General features: G+C 35.1%; 1 protein-coding gene across 5 annotated transcripts in view; it reads left to right on the top strand.

Moving 5' to 3' along the window:
* Positions 1 to 20,601, top strand: part of LOC309659369 (uncharacterized protein) — an 813,664-nt gene that overhangs the window by 655,592 nt on the left and 137,471 nt on the right. The window lies entirely within an intron of this gene.

Here is a 20,601-nt window from a genome sequence, read left to right on the forward strand (position 1 = left end):
CAGATTGTTTTTTGTTTGAATTTGAAAAGTTGGCTTATTATTTCCTTGAACTGTAATTGCCTCTAAATTATGCACAAGGCTCTAAGTTCTGAGTTAATTATATCCTAGTGAGCTCTCTTAAATCAAACTCAGAAATTTCAAGGTGCACACATCATAAGAACCCATTAAATCCCTTAACATGTGTCTGGGTAAAGAACTGCCATGCATGATTGATGAGAGTGGTTTTTGAAGTTCTTTCAATTCTGTGGTGCCAATCACTAAAGGCATTGAAATTCATCTCTATTGAAGAATTTATAGAGATTCAAAAAATTATAATTATGCTGGTGAATCTCTGGTCAATGCTTTTTATCCCAACTTCTTTAGAAAACACAAGCTCCTGGTCTGAATTATGAAAAAATGTAGGCCTAGAAAGTGTCAGGTCACAATCATTTTATTTAACCTGCATTAAGTATATATCCAAAAATGGAAAACAAAGTAGCATAATAAAAAGAATGAGAAATCCTGAAGGCTAAAGTTGACATATGTCATGATATTACAATTAATTTGTGAAATAAGTAAATTGCTGAAATAAAATGTCCCTTCATTTACCTGCTCATTTATTCATTTTAAAAGTGATGTGGAGTTCTGACTCAAGAGAATAAATATAGAATACTCAATTCACTTTTCATCCCTCTGACAATGTATAGAAATAAAAACTTTAAAAAAAACGTACAAACCCAAACAAGACGAAAAGACAACCCTCAGAATGGGAGAAAATATTTGCAAATGAATCAACGGACAAAGGATTAATCTCCAAAATATATAAACAGCTCAATATTAAAAAAACAAACAACCCAATCCAAAAATGGGCAGAAGACCTAAATAGACTTTTCTCCAGAAAAGACATACAGATGGTCAAGAAGCACATGAAAAGCTGCTCAACATCACTAATTATTAGAGAAATGCAAATCAAAACTACAATGAGGTATCACCTCACACCAGTTAGAATGGGCATCATCAGAAAATCTACAAACAACAGATGCTGGAAAGGGTATGGAGAAAAAGGAACCCTCTTGCACTGTTGGTGGGAATGTAAATTGATACAGCCACTATGGAGAACAGTATGGAAGTTCCTTAAAAAACTAAAAATAGAATCACCATATAACCCAGCAATCTCACTACTGGGCTTATACCCAGAGAAAACCATAATTCAAAAAGACACATGCACCCCAATGTTCATTGCAGCACTGTTTATAATAGCTAGGACATGGAAACAACCTAAATGCCCATTGTTAGATGAATGGATAAAGAAGAGGTGGTACATATATACAATGGAATATTACTCAGCCATAAAAAGGAACGAAATTGGGTCATTTGTAGAGAAGTGGATGTATCTAGAGACTGTCATACAGAGTGAAGTAAGTCAGAAAGAGAAAAACAAATATCATATATTAAGACATATATGTGGAATCTAGAAAAATGGTACAGATGAACCGGTTTGCAAGGCAGAGAGACACAGATGTAGAGAACAAACATATGGACACCAAGGGGGAAAACTGGGGGGCGGGTGGTGGTGGTATGAATTGGGAGATTGAGATTGACATATATCCACTAATATGTATAAAATAGAAAACTAACAGGAGCCTGCTGTATAAAAAAATTAAATTAAATTAAGTTTAAAAAAACGTATAAACCCTAAATAATGAAGTGAATCATGAGACAGAGTTAAGGAGAGAGACAAATTTCTGGAAGACTAAAGTCAGTTGAAGACATGATGACATGTTGAAAGGTAAAACAAAGGAAAAAGAGCCATATTTCATAATATGCACAATGAAACTTCAATAGAGTCAGAAGTCTAGCTTCCTGAGTAAAGGCCAGAGAAACTAAAAGCTTGAAAACATAGGACTAATTGATTATGTCTTTTTGAACATCTGCTACAGCTGGCCTCACACACATATCCTTAATTCACCTATAAATGAAAAAAAAAAAAGACTAGTATCATACCTACTATTAGCTTCACTGGATGTTGATAAAGTCATTCATGTGGAAACCATTTTTAAACACAATTTTTGAGGCTCAGCTGAAGTATTGACCTAGGGTAAGAGCAAAAGAGATATTTTAGACATGTAAGAATTCATAAATTTTACTTTTTATCCACCATTTCTGAGAAAGTTATTTGAGAATCTATATCAGAAAAACGGAATAAAGCCAAGAAAGAAATGTTATGAAATAAAGGGACTGGCCTTGGAAGGAAACAATCATGATACTAAAATGAGAGCTTTGAAACAGATCTGGAGAAAAAAATTCAGGTATCATAAAATAAATGTGATTAAAAGAATTTAAATGAAGAGGTGGAGAATTTTGGGCAGATAAGCAGAAATTATAAAAAAGAATCTAGTGGAAATTCTGAAATGGAAAACATGACTGAAGTTAAGAATTGAATGGATCTGTTTAACACCAGAATAGAAATAGCAAAAAAGAAAACTAGTGACAGAATTAGTAATCCTGATATATCAGAAGAAACTACCCAGACTAAAGCATAGGGAAATCAAAGGATGGAGCACAAGGCACAGTGGGTATGATTTAAGTCTAAAACATATGTGTAAATAGAGTCCAAGGAGAAGAGACAGAGAGAATAGAGTAAAAGAAGTACTTGAAAAGGTAATGGCTGAGAATTTTCCAAAAACTGCTCAAGGACATCAAATCACAGATTCAAACATTTCCGTGACCCTAAACAAAATTAAAAGACTAAACAAAACACTTAAGCTTATAAAGTCATAGTGTTGAAAAACAAATATAAAGAAAACCTTAAATCAGCCAGAGGAAAATGATACATTACATTTAAAGAACAGTAAAAATGGGAAATGACTTTGAACAAACATGATAAAATGTATTGTATAAAAATACAATACAATGAAATGATATCTTCAAAGTATTGATGGGAGAGAATAAAAGCCCTCTGACCTGGAATTCTGTAATCATTGAAAATATTGTTCAAAAATGAGAGAAAATAAAGCCTTAGATAATAGCAAAAGAAATACTGATATGATACAGTAGCAGTAGAATCACATTAAAGAAAATACTAAGGGGTATTCTCCCTACAGAGAAGTAATTGAGATTCCGAAAGAAAACAAGAGCAATAGAAAATATGGGGGTAAATATAAATGTTGATTTTTAAAAACAAAAATAATTTTATGGGGATATATAGTATATATAATATGTTATATATAATAAGTGCACTACATATAAGGTTGGATATACATATATAACATCCAAGAATGAAACAAAAAAAAATTAGAGAAAAGGATATAAAGCAATTACAATAATCTAAAGTCTTTGAAGTTTTAGCAGTACTAATTTCCATATAGACTTTAATAAGTCAAGAATATATGTGAGCATTTCCAGGAAAACAACTAACAGAATACTAAAAACACATAATTAAAAGTTAATATGTGCAGAGATATGAGCAAAAAGTTAGTAGATATATTGCAATGTAAGTTTAAAAAATAAACAATACAAAAGTATCAGGAAAAGGAAAACAGAGGAATGAAGAAAATATTACAATCAGAAAACCAATAATAAAATGGTACATTTAATTCCAACCATATCAATGCTTATGTTAAATATTAATGGAGTAAACACTCTAATTAAAAGACAAAGATTATCAGAGTCAGTAAAATAGCAAGAACCAACTATATGCTACAAGAGATGCACTTTGAATGTAGTGACACAGAGAGATTAAAAGGATATGGATGGAAAAGATATATCATGCAAACAGTAAATGTAAGAAGGTTAGAGTGATTATAATAATGTCATATAAAATAGATGTCAATACCCAAGGATTTGTTCCATTTCATAATATAAAAGGGTCAATTCATCATAAACATTATGAACGTGTGTATGTTTTCAAATGGAAGCAAAATACGTAATACAAAAGGACAGAATTATGGGAAGAAATAAATACTTGTTCAACCTCAGTGAAAAATTTTGGATAATATAGACAACTTTTTAGAAAAATACAGATCACCAAAATTGACAGAATAAGAAATAGAAAACCTGGATAGTCTTATACCTATTAAAGAAACGAAATTTGTAATTAAAAATCACCCCACAAAGAAAATTTCAGTCACGTATGGATTGACCTGTTAAATTCATCAAACATCACAGATCTTATACAGACAAATCTTTGAAAGATTAGGAAAAGAGGAACACTTTCCAATTTCTTTTATGAGGCAAGCACAATCTTGATATTAAACCTGATAAGGATGTCCCAATAAAGGAAAATTATGAATTAATCTCTCAAGAACAGAAATGTTAAAATCCAAATGAAATATTAGCAGACCAAATCCAGCAATATATAAGAAGATAAGACACTATGAACAAGTTGGATTTGTTTCAAGAATATGTTTGGTTTCACATTTGAAATTAACCAATTTAAACACATTAATGGAATGAAGAAGAAAATAATTTAATTAGCTAAATAGAATGAAAAAAATTTGATAAAATTCAATAAATATTTTATGATATAAAACATTACAAAACTAGAAATAAAAGTTCACTTCCATAGTATGATACAGAGAATCTACCAAAAACAAACACATGATGAACTTCATACTTAATTGTGAAATGTTTAGTTTTCTTCTGGATGTTGTGGAGAAGATAAGGATCCCTGCTATCACCACTTTATGCAACATCACACTGGAAATCCTCAACAAGACTTAGTGAAGTCAAATACTTTCTAAAAATTGATGGAGTAAAAAGTAAAGGTTTGGGCACAATTTTTCCAATAGAGATATCAAAAAGTAACATAACTATGAAAAATTGGAAAGTATGGGAGAGAGATGGGTGTAGAGTGAGGTGAATCATTGTATCAAATTAGAGAGTCAACAGATATTGTATTTAATTAAATAAGTAAGACCATTGAGACTAACGGAACTTATCATTAGTCTTAGAAGTAAAACCAAAGAATTTAAAGTTGACTTTAGGGTGGAAGACTGGAGTGGGGGGAAGGTGGAATGTAATACTGTGCTTTCATTAAAAGCTCTTTTGACTTTGTTCATTTTATAACGTTGAAGTTTTTATTAAAATTATTTAAAAATCACATAATCATGGTATAGCTGAAAGTGTGCATGCCTTTGAAACAGGTAGCTCTGGGTCCAAATCCTGCTCTACCACTTATTAATTGGTGACATTTACTATGTTACTTAAACTTCTGAGCAGAATGTTGTTCTTATAAAGGTTATTTGAAATAAGTATTCAGAACCTGTTAGTATACCTCATGTATTTTATAATCTTTTTTTACTTAACAATATTGTATAAATTATTTCTTTGTCAACAAACACAATTTTTTTTTAAATTTTATTTATTTATTTATTTATTTATGGCTGTGTTGGGTCCTCGCCTCTGCGCGAGGGCTTTCTCCAGCTGCGGCAAGCGGGGGCCACTCCTCATCGCGATGCGCGGGCCTCTCACCATCGCGGCCTCTCCCGCTGCGGAGCACAGGCTCCAGACACGCAGGCTCAGCAATTGCGGCTCACGGGCCCAGCCGCCCCGCGGCATGTGGGATCCTCCCAGACCAGGGCCCGAACCCGCGTCCCCTGCATTGGCAGGCAGACTCCCAACCACTGCGCCACCAGGGAAGCCCAATAAACACAATTTTTGACATTGTTTTTAAGTGTCAAAGGAATAACCCATTATATACAATTCGGAATTTGTTCATTCAATACTCTTAAGTTTAGTGACATAGTTTCCATTATTTTTTTTGCAATTATAAAAAATGTCATAAAAAACTTTCTGAAAAATAAATTTGGTTTATATCTTAGGAATATTACTTCAGGACTAAGCATTAGAACCGGAATTCATAGACCATATAATATGTGCATTATTAAGGAGTTTATTTCGGGGAATTCCCTGGTGGTCCAGTGGTTAGGACTCTGCACTTTCACTGCTGAGGGCCCGGGTTCAGTCCCTGGTGGGGGAACTAGGATCCCACAAGCTGCGTGGCCAACAAAACAAAACAAAACAAAAACTACAATGCGCTATCACCTCACATTGGTCAGAATGGCCATATTAAAAAGTCTACAAATAACAAATGCTGGAGAGGGTGTGGAGAAAAGGGAACCCTCCTACACTGTTGTTGGGAATGTAAGGTGGTGCAGCCACTATAGAAAACAGTATGGAAGTTCCTCAGTAAACTAAAAATAGAATCACTATATGATCCAGCAACCCCACCCCTGGGCATATACCTGGACAAAACTATAATTCAAAAAGATACACCCCAATGCAAAAAAGATGCACCCCAATGTTCATAGCAGCACTATTCACAACAGCCAAAACATGGAAACAACCTAACTGTCCACTGACAGAGGAATGGATAAAGTAGATTTGGTACATATATACAATGGAATACTACTCAGCCATAGAAAAGAACAAAATAATGCCATTTGCAGCAACATGGATGCAACTAGAGATGATCATACCAAGCAAAGTAAGTCAGAAAGAGAAAGACAAATACCATATATTATCATTTATATGTGTAATCTAAAATATGGCACAAATGAACCTATCTACAAAATAGAAACAGATTCACAGACATAGAGATCTGACTTGTGGTTGCCAAGGGGGAATGGGGGAGGTAGAGAGATGGACTGGGAGTTTGGGGTTGGTAGATGCAAACTATTACATTTAGAAAGGATACACAACAAGGTCCTACTGTAGAGCACAGGGAACTATATCCAGTCTCCTGGGATAAACCATAATGGAAAAGAATATTTAAAAAATGGATAGTGTATAACTGAGTCATTTTGCTATCTAGCAGAGATTGGCACAGAATTGTATATCAACTGTACTTCAATAAAAAAAGGAGTTTATTTCATATTTCCAATTGCCCTCAATAAATATTGTAAAAATGTTCCCTTCACTACTGATGCTTAAAAAGTGCCTTTATTTCTATAATATTAACACACTGAGTATTATATTTTTATATATTTTGCCAATATCATGAGTTTAAAAATATTTTCTCTTTTTAAAATTGTAAAGCACTATGGAATTTAAAGAATCATTCAATAAAAAAATAAAAATTTAAAAATAAAGTAATTAAATTAAAAACATTTTTTCCCATATTAATTTATCTGTATAATTTATTTTGGCATGTCAATACTTTTAAGTTTTATTTTATATTATGTTTTAATATATAGTCCTCATTTATCAATCTTCTCTTTCAATATATTCTTGACTATTCTCAATAACACCAACAAAAATAGTACTAAATGCATCAGGCTTTCATTAATTCATTCACTTATTCCATCAGCCATGTGGTTTGACAGGAAGATGTAGTGGTGGTGTGGGTGGTTGTAGTATTTCCCAATAATGGATTAAATTTCTCTAGTTATTGCAAGTATACATAGGAAAAGGTTGAGCAGATTAAACAATAGAAATCTAGAAAAAATGTATATTGGGGTATATTTTTCTAGATCTTGTATATTATAAAATGTGCTTCTATTACTTTTATACTTGACAAATTTATTGTTTATGAAATTCTTGGGTCCCAAACCTCATGGCCTTAATCCCTTATCTTCTAGCATTTAGAACAATGTTAGTTTATATCCTCTGGAAAGCAGATGATGAGACAGAGTGAAGAGAGCAAGGGGTTTATTGGTAGGTAAACCTCTGAAGATAGAAGGAAGCAGAATTGGGCAGGGAAAGTATTCAGATCATGATATGGATCTGAAACTTGTGAAAGGAAAGAAGGAAGGAAACATTATTGAGCAGGGAAAGCCTCAGACTGTGATGCATCTGACAAAGTCTTGGCCAACTCAGTATGGCGCTCCAGAGCAAACAAATCCCATTAGAGGAGTCCCAAGTTGGGCAGAAATGGTCTTTTTTTTTTTCCCTCCATCTGTGGCTCATCTTCTCATTCGCTTAACACGTTCTTTTGTAGAGCAATAGTTTTTCATTTTGATAAGGTCTTTCGTTCTTTCTTCCTTCCTTCCTTCCTTCTTTCCTTCCTTCCTTCCTTCCTTTCTTCCTTCCTTCCTTCCTTTCCCTCTCTCTCTTTCTCTCTCCCTCTCTCTTTTTTTATTCTATGGACCATGCTTTTGGTGCTGTATCCAAGAACTCTTTGCCTAACCCAAATGCTGCAAAGATTTTCTACTGTGTTTTCTTATAAAAATTTTATATTTTTTCTTTTATATTTAGGTCTATGATTCATTTTTACTTAACTTTTATAAAAGGTGTGAAAATTGGGTCCAGGTTCTTTTTGTTGTTCTTGTTCCTTTTTGGCATATGGATGTTCGATTGTTCCAGCAATTACCCAAATTTTCTCCAACTAAATTTTTCTGTCCTATACCAAGTTCCCATATGTGTCTGTTTCTAGACACTTTTCTCAATTTTATCATGCCAATAAAACACTGTTTCTGTTATCATAGCTTTATAATGTTTTGATATTGTAGGGCAAGCCCCCATCTCATATTTTTTTCTTCAAAACTTTTTTGATTCTTCTAGATTCTTTACTTTTCTCTAATTTTAAAACCATTTTGTCATGTACCATAAAAATGTCCTCTAGGAATTTCTGTTAGTCTTAACGCAAAGATGTCACAATTACAGATACTTGTCACCAGATAGTTAGTGTTGATTGGAAACTTTTCCTGAAATGGGACAGAAATGCATGATTTTTTCCATGCAACTTAGGCATAGTTGGAAAAAATAATTGACTTTTAATTCAATTAATTCTATTTAATTAATAGTGTGTGGGAATTAATATCACTATGATAATGAGTTTTTCTATCCATGAATTTTATATATTTTCCATTTATTCAGGTCTGTTTTATGACCTTTAAAAGTTTCAGAATACTCTCCCCAAAGGTCTTACACATTTTGGTAGATCTATTTCTAGATATCTTGCAGTGTTTTTGTTGTTTGTTTGTTTCTTTAATGTCAGCCAAATCCTTTTTAAGGTTTCATTTTCTAAATGATTATTAACAGTGTATAGAAACATTATTAATTTTTACGTTCATCCTGTATTCAACAATACTGGAAAATGTTCTAATTAGTTCTAATAATTCATTCTAGATGCCTATTGATTTTCTAAGTTGATAATCTTGTTTTCATGAATATTCACATTTTCTGTACCTCTCCTTTTCTTATTTCTTTCGTCTACCTCCTGCTCCTCCCCCTCCTTCTGTCAAATATTCTAGTAAGATGTTGCTTAATAGTGACAGCAAGAGCCGCAGTTTGTCCTTGACATTAGTAGGAAAGTTTCTAACGTTTCAATATAAGGCATGCTCTTTACTATATATTTGATTGATACCCTTTAATAGATTAGGAAAGTTCTCATCTATTACTTGTTAAGAGTTTGTTGGTTTATCATGAAAAAATATTAAATGATATCAAATATTAAATCAACATAGTAAAACAAAATTTAATTATATTTTTTTGTGATTCCTGACAGACTTATTTCTATACTATGTTTTTCTATTTTCCTTTAAAAGGATTTTTTTTTTCTTTGTAAATGATATATTCCAGAACCCATCCTGGGCCTACTGAATTGATAGCTGTTTAAAGGCTAAGAGGTGGAGCAGGAATCTATGTTAAGAAAGAGAACCTTTCCAGGTCAAGTTGATGATAAGAGAGGTTATGAAACTATATCTGCAGAATGAAGTCCAAGCTCCTTGACCCTTAAAAAGAGAACAATCCCTTCATAAAGACTTTTGCTTATTTCTCCAAGCTTCATTGCTTGCCCTTCTATCCCATGTTTTGTGTTCCTGCAATGCTGAACTGCCTTGGTGTATGCTGTCTCTCAGTCTAAATGCTTTCGCTTTATCAGTGCTCCCAAGATATGGCTGATATCTACAGATCTTCCTCCTCTTATGATGGGGTTATGTTCAGAAAAACCCATCACAAGTTGAAACTATCCTTAGTCGAAAATTCATTTAAAACACCTAACCTACCCAACATCATAACTTAGCTTAGCCTACCTTAAATGTGCTCAAAATATTCACATTAGCCCACAGTTGGGTAACGTCATCTAACACAAAACCTGTTTTATAATAAAGTGTTGAATATCTCATGCAATTAATTGAATACTGTACTGAAAGTGAAAAACAGTTGGTTGTCTGGGTACAGAATGGCTGTAAATGTGTAAGGGTTGTTTCCCCTCCTGACTAGGAGCTGCCACTTGCTGCCCTGCCCAGCATCACAAGAGAGTATCTACTGCATATTACTTGCCAGGCAAAAGAGCAAAATTCAAAATCGGAATTACAGTTTCTACTGAATGCATAGAGCTTTCACACCATAGTGAAGTCAAAAAATCGTTAAGTTGAGCCATTGTAATCGGGGACAATCTCTAGTCATCATTTAATGGGCAACTCAGTTGAGTCAGCTCAGGTTAGGCTGAGAATGAATCCGTCTTCTGTCCCTCCGTCACACCACAGGACATTAGAAATCCCTGCTCAGGGACTCTGTGATTTCTTTGAGGGAGGGACTTGTGCCTATTCTCCAGTGAGGTCCCAGTGCCTAGAGTAGTGTGGACACATGGTCACCACGCAATGAAAGCTTCTGAAATGGAACCAATTCTTCCAACACAGAATGCTCAGAATTGAACTCCTTTTTTCTGAGCCCTCATCTGTAGTATCTGGGCATGCTCCAAACTCTGACTATGACATTGGGTCTTTTCCAGTGCTCTTCGGTAATGCCAAATGCTTATTTGATGTACCAGCACAATTTTTCCTCAGAGGGAGTCTGAAACATACCTCTGAAGTCAGTTAACTGTTTCGTTGTAACGAAATCTTTGAGTGAGAACGCATTCATAAGCCAACACATATCCTTTCCACAGTGGGTGTGTGTGGAGGTGGGCGAAATGGGAGAATATGTCTCTGTGTTTTTATACATAAAGATACTGAAACACTGTTTTATTTTTTCCTGTTATATCCTGTGACATCCATTGACAAGCATTTTGAAAAGTAGTCATATATAAAAGAATGTAACTTTAGAAAAGTAGAAAAATGAAAAGTGTGGGGGAAGAATTTTAAAGTGTTTTTAAAAATTATCGATATTTGGCTACAGATGCCCAATTTCTATTAGGAAACAAAATACAACTGCACCCTTATTATTTCCTAGCTCTCATTCTGAGTTAGTGAGCCTGGCTGTTTGTGCTTCCTGCTCCATTCCCACCATGGTGTGAGGCTCTGTAAGCAACACATGCAATTCTCTTTGTCTTCATGAATAAGCTTTTTTTAGACACTCACCCATAGCAACATATGAACATGCACAGCAACATATGAACATGACAGTGATCAGTCACATTTAGTCATTGTGGTTCATTAAGTCCTAGCAAGTCATTAAAATAGGAAATCTGCTCTTTAAAAGGTTTGATATTATTGGTCAAGCACTTTTTAAAAAGACACAGAACTAAAGCCGTTAAATAAATAACTGTTGTGACTGATGAAAAGATTTCCCAAATCAGGACCAAGAGGGAGTTTCAAATACTCACTGTTGGCCCTGCTTTCTGTAGCAGCTTTGACATTGGCTACTCTTAGCAATAATAAAAATTCCTTAAAGTTATATAGCTCTTTGAAATTTACAGATTGCGCTAACATACATTTTCTTGGGTAATTCACTCAACAAATTTTTGATGAAAGCAGTTTTCATTATTTCCATTTATGCAAGTATATCTTAAGCCCCAGGAAGGTAACTTGGCCAACTTGACTCAAAAGTTTTAGTGCCAAGGTGCAAACTTGGGCCAGGTGAGCCCTGCACTGAGGCCCTTTCCGTTGCATCACCACTGAACCCAAGCAACTCACGCTGTTGTAGTGGTAGTAAACTCTAAAGTTTTCAATTTTAGATACTGTAGTATAATATACTCTAAACTATTGGTGAGAGGGTGGAAGCATGACTCACCCAACTCTTTCTTACCCTGTGATCTGTCTTGGAGTTTTCACAGGCCAGCATTCGTATAACAGTTGAAAACAAACAACATGTCTCTATCAAACTCTATTCACAAGGAGAACAATATGACACTAAGGACTGTGCCCCTTAATGGAGACTCTGAGACCAGGATGAGAGCCTTATATGTACTCTGCACCATAACAAGGAAAATAGATTTACTTAGAGTTTTTGATCTCACCTAAAAAAAAAAAAAAAAAATTTATATTTCTGCTAAGAGCAACATTCTCTCTGTGCACTAGTTCTATCTCACATTTATTTTATTGGCAATGCATGCAACTTCTGATGGGAACATTTATTTCTAGAATTAGTTTGACCAAATTATAAATGCCTCCAATGGAACAGCTTGTACTAATAAATAGATTTCCCCTCACTTCAAAACCTACTGCTACAAGGTTTTTAAAGAGCATTTATCAGAAACCCCCAGACAATCCTCCAACTTCAATTGAACCAATTAATTTTATGCAATGAAAAATCTGAAGGAAGTCTCTTGACTGCCTCTTTGACACTTTATATCCTGTGATATTTTATTTTTAGCAGTAAGTGATTGAGAGCCATAGACATGACTGTTTTTTAAAATGGTATGTGGGACTCCAACCTACATTTTTTTTATTTGTTAGCAGTATTCTTCTGCCTAAAATCCACTCACACTTTGAAATCTTACCTCATTGTGTCATAACAATGATGTGTCATTCTTCATTTTAAAAATCTGAGAAAGAAATCAAGTTATCTGGAGAAAGTGATTAAAAATACGCATTACAGAGTAGAGTTCTGGGATATTTTTATTAACACACCTTAGCCACAAGCATCTTATTCGATTGGGAAGACAGACTTTGAAACAGAATAAAATGTAGATTTTTTTTTCCATTATGATGTTGACCCTTAAGGTACATAAGTCCATTAATTTTTTTCAAGAATTTTTTTAATTACAAAAATGTATTCATCAGATAAATATTATATTTCTGGTTCCAGTGGGTGTCAGATGATATAAAGGGTACTCATCCTCCTCTTTGCCTTCTGAGAATGGAATGCCTGCCATTATTTTTATTATTATATTATTATGCAATTGTTACTCAGCAACTCCTCCATTTTGCTTTCAGCTCTTCAGAACTTACTTTATAAAAGCTATGGAACATTTAAAACCAAAACTTTAAGGAGGCAGCAGGATACTATCTAAATACTCAGCCCTATAAAAGTTTACAATAAACAGTTACAGTCATCTGAGTTCATACCCACGCTTACTGCTTTTGCTGTTTCTACAGAAGAGGTGTCTGTCCATCAGTGTTAGACTAATTCCTCCATATGGGTCTGAATCACATTTCTTCCCACTAAAACTAGCCCCAGCACATTTTCTCTCCCATCTTTATTTCTTCTTACTAAAATTTTCATCAACTGTCTTCAACATATTCAAATTTCTCCTTAACTAAAGCCAAAAAAGACAATTGATTCATTTTCTCATTCTAGTTCACCTAACTTTCTCCTTTATTTTACAGCCAAGATTCTCGAAAGAGTACGTTACACACTCTTTCCAGTACCTCATATATCATTTACTGTTTGTTAACACATACGGTTTTGTAGTTGATTTTTTTCCAGCTTTATTGAGATATAATTGACATAAAACATTGTATAAGTTGAAGGTGTACATTGTGATGATTTGATACACTTTTTTAAAAAATTAATTAATTAATTAATTTATATTTTTGGCTGTGTTGGGTCTTCCTTTCTGTGCGAGGACTTTCTCTAGTTGCGGCAAGCAGGGGCCACTCTTCATCGCGGTGCGTGGGCCTCTCACTATCGCGGCCTCTCTTGTTGCGGAGCACAGGCTCCAGACGCGCAGGCTCAGTAGTTGTCGCTCACGGGCCCAGTTGCTCCGCGGCATGTGGGATCTTCCCAGACCAGGGCTCGAACCCATGTCCCCTGCATTGGCAGGCAGATTCTCAACCACTGCGCCACCAGGGAAGCCCTAATACACTTTTATATTGAGAAATGATTACCAGAGTAGGGTTAGTTAACACCTCTATTACCTCACATAATTACTTTTTTATAGTGAGAACATTTAAGATCTACTCTTAGCAACTTTCAAGTATATAGTAAAATAATATTAACTATAATCACTATGCTGTAAAACAACTTATTCATCTTATAACTGGAAGTTTGTACCCTTTGACTGACATCTCCCTATTCTCCACCCCTACCCCCCAGCCCCTGGCTACCACCATTCTACTCTCTGTTTCTAGGAGCTCAGCTTTTTTTAGATTCCACATGTAAGTAATAGCATACAGTATTTGTCTTTCTCTGTCTGACTTAATTCACTTAGCATAATGCCCTCAAGGTCCATCCATGCATCCGTATCACAAATGGCAGGATTTCCTTCTTTCTCATGGCTGAATAATATTCCATTATATATATAGTATATATATTATACACTACATCTTCTTTATCCATTCTTCCAGTGATGGACACTTAAGTTGTTTTAGTGTCTTGGCTGTTGTGAATAAAGCTTCAGTGAACATGGGAGTGCAGACAGCTCTTCAAGATCCTCATTTTATTTCTACTGGATATTTACCCAGAAGTGGGACTGCTGGATCATGTGGTAGTTCTATGTTTAATTTTTTGAAGAACCTTCATACTGTTTTCCATAGTTCCATTCCCACCAACAGTGCACAGGAGTTCCCTTTTCTCCACATCCTCAGCAACACTTGTTATCTCTTTCACTCTCTCTTTTTTTTTTGATAATAGCCATTCTAAGAGATATGAGGTGATACCTCATTGTGGGTTTTTTTTTGTTTGTTTTAATTTTATTTATTTATTTATTTTTATTTTTGGCTGCATTGGGTCTTCATTATTCCATGTGGGCTTTCTCTAGTTGTGGTGAGTGGGGGCTACTCCTTATTGCAGTGTGCGGGCTTCTCATTGTGGTGGCTTCTCTTGTTGAGAGGCACGGGCTCTAGGCGCGTGGGCTTCAGTAGTTGTAGCATGCGGGCTAAGTAGTTGTGGCTCTCGGGCTCTAGAGTGCAGACTCAGTAGTTGTGACTCTCGGGCTCAGTTGCTCCATGGCATGTGGGATCTTCCCAGACCAGGGCTCAAACCCATGTACCCCGCATTGGCTGGCAGATCCTTAACCACTGTGCCACCAGAGAAGCCCATCTCATTGTGGTTTTAATTTGCATTTCCCTGATGATTAGTGATGTTGAGCATCTCTTCATGTAACTGTTGGTCATTTGTATATCTTCTTTGGAAAAATGTCTATTTAGTTCTTCTGCCTGTTTTGTAATTGGATTATTGTTGTTGTTTTGTTTATTCGCTTGTCTGTTTGCTATTTAGTTGTATGAGTTTCTTATATACTTTTGATATTAACCCCTTATCAGGTACATGGTTAGCAGATATTTTCTCCCATTTCTTAATTTGCCTTTTTATTTTGTTGATTGTTTCTTTTGCTGTGCAGAAGCTTTCTAGTCTGATGTAGTCCCACTTGTTTATTTTTGCTATTGTGTCTTGTGCTTTTTTGTCATATCAAAAATTTTTGCCAAGATGCATCTTGAGAAGCATTTTCCCTGTGCTTCCTTCTAGGAGTTTTATGGTTTCAGGTCTCATGTTTAAGTCTTCAACCTATTTCAAGCTAATTTTTGTGAGTGGTTTAAGATAGGGGTCCAATTTCATTATTCTGCTTGTGAATATATAGTTTTCTCAACACCATTTATTGAAGAGACTATCCTTTTTCCATTGAGTATTCCTGGCCCTTGTCAAATATTATCTTCAACTATCTTCTAAATTGAATAAAATAAAAATGTTTTATATTTATGCTCATTTTTACCATTTTTAGTACTCCTCTTTACTTTGTATAAATCTAGTTTTTTGTAGAACCAAAACTTCTTCCTGAAGAACTTCCTTTAATGCTTCTTCTAGCACAGTTCTGCTGGCAAAGAATTATCTCTCCAGTCGTTGGTATGAAAAGAAAAAAACTTGTTCTGTCTTTACTTTTGAAAGGTAGTTTTATTGGGTGTACAATTCTGGGTTGACAATTTCTATATCTTTAAACACTTTTAAGATGTCACTCCATTGCCTTCTGCTTTGCTATATTCTTATCTTTGTTTCTTTGCATGTAATGTTTCTCTTTCCTCTGCCTTCAAGATATTTTCTTTTTCTTTGGTTTTAAGCAGTTTGACTGTTATATATATACGCGTGTGCATGTGTGTGTGTGTGTGTATGTGTCCTTTGATTCTTAGATCTGTGGTTTGTTTTCTTCCTTTAATCTTGAAAAATTCTCATTACCTCTTTAAATATGTCTTCTACCACACTCTGTCTCTCTTCTTCTTTTGGGAGAAGGTGCATGACACATGCATATTAGGCCAACTGATATTGTACCACAGCTGTTGGATACTCTTTTCTTTCTCTCTTTTTTTCTGTTCTTCTTTCCTTCCCTTCCTCTTTCTTCCTCCCTCCTGTTTTTCCTTCACCTTTCTTCTTTCCTTCTTTCTTTCTTTCTTTCTTTCTTTCTCTCTCTCTCTCTCTTTCTTTCTTTCCCTCTCTTTCTGTTCCTTCTATTTACCTTTCATTTTGGATATTTTTATTTTCCTATCTTCTCATTCACTGGATATTTTTCAGTAGTATCTGGTCTTCTGATAAGTTCAGTGAAGGAACTCTTCATCTTTGATGGTTCTTTTTTTTTACTAGCATGTACTCAACTTTTAAAAAATAATTCTTTCTCTCTGCTATAATTTTTATCTGTTCCTGTATGTGATCTATCTTTCCCACTATATACTTTAACATATTAATCATGACTATTTTAAAGACCCATCTGATTGTTCAACTATCTGAGTCATTCCTCTGGTTCTATTAATTGCTTTTAACTATTGAAATGGATTTTTTCTTCTTTCAGTGTGTGTCTTATAGTTTTTAACTAAATGATTAACGTTGTTAAAAAGAAGTATAGAATCTGAGATAAATAGCATATATGCCAGTAAATGGTAAAGCCCCCCTTCCCCCACCCCTCTTTACTTGCCTCTTCTTCAGTAAAGCTCTTGGTGTGGGGAGTGGATTTCCATAGCTGAGCTGGGCTTGGTAAAGCTGTTCCTGGTATAGCACAGGCTTCAGGTCTTCCAGTGTCTGGCTTCCATTAGCTTGTATTTAGTGTATTACCTGGGAAGTTGGAAGATCTTTCTCAGTGTTCTAATGCTAGTCTCAGGTTTTGGTAGTCCCTGCCACTAGATTTCTCATGGGGAGTAGGGCATTTTACTTTCCTGGTCAGTTTTAGGCAGGTTTGTGTGCCTGGGTCTCTGTGGTTTGGCTTTTTCTCCATTCCTGCTCCTTTTTTCAGTATTCTCAGGCAGAGGTTTTCTGCCTTTCCTTCAGTAATAGCAGATCTCTTTTTTGAAGAGTGTAGGATGCTAGGTTCAAGGAGAAGGAGTTTTGCTTCTACTTCTAACTCAGCAAGAATGGATCTCTGGTTGTGTCCTCAGGATGATAGGCTCCCCTACCCCTTTCCCAGAGGCAGACAGGTTTTACGTCTATTCCTACCTCAGAAGCAATGAATCTCTACTCATGCCCTGGGAGGAGAGAGTTTATTTCCCCACAATAGCAGGTTAAGGCTTTTGTTTTGTAGGAAAGAACACTTCAGGGAAGTAGGCACAGCCTTAGCCTGGTCATTAGCAGCTGCTGTTCACCGCCTTCACACCTGTGCCACTGGCGGGGCTCTACCTCATCACTTGCGCTGCCTCCATTTTTTTCGTAAGCCCCTGATGGAGGTCTGTTGAAAAGAGGGTATGAGTGAGTGTGAACTCCCCTTGTGTCTCATTCTACCAGCTATTCTTAACTGAAATGCAGAGTCACACTTGGTATTAAGAATTTGTTAAATTTAGCTGATTTCTTTTTACCCACTTGTTTGGTGTATGTCCCATACTCTGCCTAAGGTGAATAAGTTTGTATGTCTTGGCTTCTTTTGGATGAGGCTTGTCCTTATTTAGAATTCAGTTTACTTGATTGTCTTGTGACTTCAGCTCTCTAATGAGCTCAAGAAAAATGATTGTTTTGTATATTATATGGCTTTTCTCAGGGTTAAGGAAGGAATGCTGTTTGGATCTTTCAACATCTTCAAGGAAAAGTAAGCTTTCAGCTAATGCCATTACAGTGGGAGGTGCATAACAAACTTTCACTATTTCCCTAGCCCCCTCCTCAAGCTTGTACTACCCTTTTATTTTACTGTCTTTACAATAGCTATGGAGCAACTGGATCATGGTAAAGGTAGAGTAAGGCTGTGGGCTTGGAAAGGCACTAAGTTTAAAATCACTTAAATTTATTTTATTAAAATTCTAAAGATATAATGTTTTCTTTGTCTTTTGAACAATATGGTAGATAGCTAGAGTATCAATCAAATGATAAATTAGACAAGTGTGAAAAGAGAACAGATGGAAGAAAGCAGGAAAGGTAAATGCTGACTCAAACTAACTTAGATGAGATAGAAGAATTTGGGAAATGAAATCTCATCAGGTTAGGCAACTCTCTCTCTGTCATCACCTTGGCAAGTGTTAGAAAAAGGGATAGTTTGATAGAATATGTCTCCAACCACAATATATAACAGCTTTGAAGATTAAGATAGCTGGTATCCATCTCCACAAATGTGGTGATATGTATAAGTGACATTTAGCCCTCTTAATAACATAAATAACTCTCACAAACATGGAGCCAGATTTTCTGCTGAAAATGTAAGTTTTGGGTTTTACATAGATTTGTTAACTCTTTGCAACTAGACATGAAAGGCAATTGACTTTCCAGGCAATATACTAGAAATATGAATCCTATGTCTGTCAAACCTGTTTGAATTATGTGTCTTGTTGTGGATCTCTCTGCTAGATCATTTGGCATTTCCCCCACAATTTTTAAATCTTGTAATGCAAGACTCAGGTAAACATTAAGCTCAGCCTGAAAGCAGAGATTCTGAATTGCAGCAGGAAGGCTGAGAGGGCTATGTAGAGGGGAAAAGAGGGTGGTTCTACTTCTTCTTTAAGAAGATCATATGCATGAGAACTTCAGGTTACTTTTCACACTGACTGGGACAGCTTTCAGCTTCTTTTCTGGTAACCAGACTCAATCACTGCCCCTTCAGGTGTACTCCCTACTTACAACCCCTTCCATATAAAATGCTGGGACTATGTTATCATCACGCTTTCTATATTCTCATTTAAGGTCTACTTGTGTTATAGCAAAACAACTTCTATAAAAGAACCATCAATCCAAGAACACAGGTGTGAGCAAATTCTTCTTGGCAAAGTCATTTCTAATCACCAAAATGTTCCAGAGAACTGATTCCTTTTCTAGGAATGTTCCGAATGTAGGCTCATAGGAAGAGTTCTGTGTCTTTAAAGTGGAAAGGATGTTATTGATCCTTTAGTCTATGCACTGGCTGAATATCCTTAGGAATCTCACTCAAGCTTTATTTTGATATATCTTGTTATAAACTGACCTAAACCAATCTGGATATACAAATATTTACGCTTCTTAGGGTAGAAATCAATAGCCAATAGTTGTAAGCAGGAGAAGATTATATACTGCTTTCGTGGCATCTTTCTAAGTCAAGAAAGCAAACTTTCTAAGTAATTAAAAATGAAATTCTTCTGCAAATATAGTCATTTAGTAGCCAGCATACACAAAACCGTCCTATAAACTCTACCACTCCTCGGCTTTATGTTTTTCCTTTAGGGTGCTAAGACTATACCTAGCATGAAAGATTCACTGGACGACGCAATATTATAGCAGTAGGATTCAGCTGACTACCTTGTCAGACTTGGGTCAACAGTAGTCTTCCAAACTAGTGTTTAGACAGAGGCCTCTGTAGTAATCAAACGTAGGGGGCCCTTCTTAAAGGGAAATGTTTGGTTAGACTTTTAAACTATAGTCTTATGACAGAGTAAATGTTTCTAAAATATTTTATATTTTTAATTTTATTTTTTTATATTTGCTAATATAACATTTATTGATGTTTGGTATTTTATTTTCCTCTACTAGCATCTTTTATAAGAATAAAAGTGTATAAATTAAATGTTTTTTTGTAACCAGAAATACTTGCCACAGATTAACTCCTAAAAAGGCCCCAATTTTCTATTAATTTTTAAAAAATATTTTAGTCTCTATTTTGAAAATCACTAATTTACACAATAAAATCTATTTCTAAATTTATTTTGCTAATCTTTAAATTCTATAGTGTTGACCAGCCAATAAAGACACCCAAAGCACTTGTAGTAGCCATTTCTGGTGTGTGTCTCTTTGATTCTGTCTTCACTCTTTCCCAGGTCAAATTATTCATCCCTCTGTTTCAATAAATGTATTTCAATGAAAATAGTAAAGGCGCTGGATAATGCATACAGGGAAGGATGATGGGTGTCAGTCTAGGCAAAGGGAGATTGAGGTCAACTGTTCAGAGTGGGACTTTACTGGCTTCTGTGAGAAAACCACACCTTTATATTTTTCCTAATAAATGAAAAAGTTCAGATTTTTATTATCTCTGAACAATCTGTAGAATTGTAAATACATTTTTTCCTCGATATAAGGGAATATCCTGTATAAGCAGAAAAAATGGTAATAGTTCTTCAGCCTAAAATTCCATTTGGAGGGAGAGGAGCTTAAAGTACTATTCAATTGTATAATTGTCTTCCACAGACCAACCTCCTTGAATCAGTCTCACAAAAA

This window comes from Balaenoptera physalus, assembly GCF_965194825.1.
Source record: "Balaenoptera physalus genome assembly, chromosome: 4".
Taxonomy (NCBI): domain Eukaryota; kingdom Metazoa; phylum Chordata; class Mammalia; order Artiodactyla; family Balaenopteridae; genus Balaenoptera; species Balaenoptera physalus.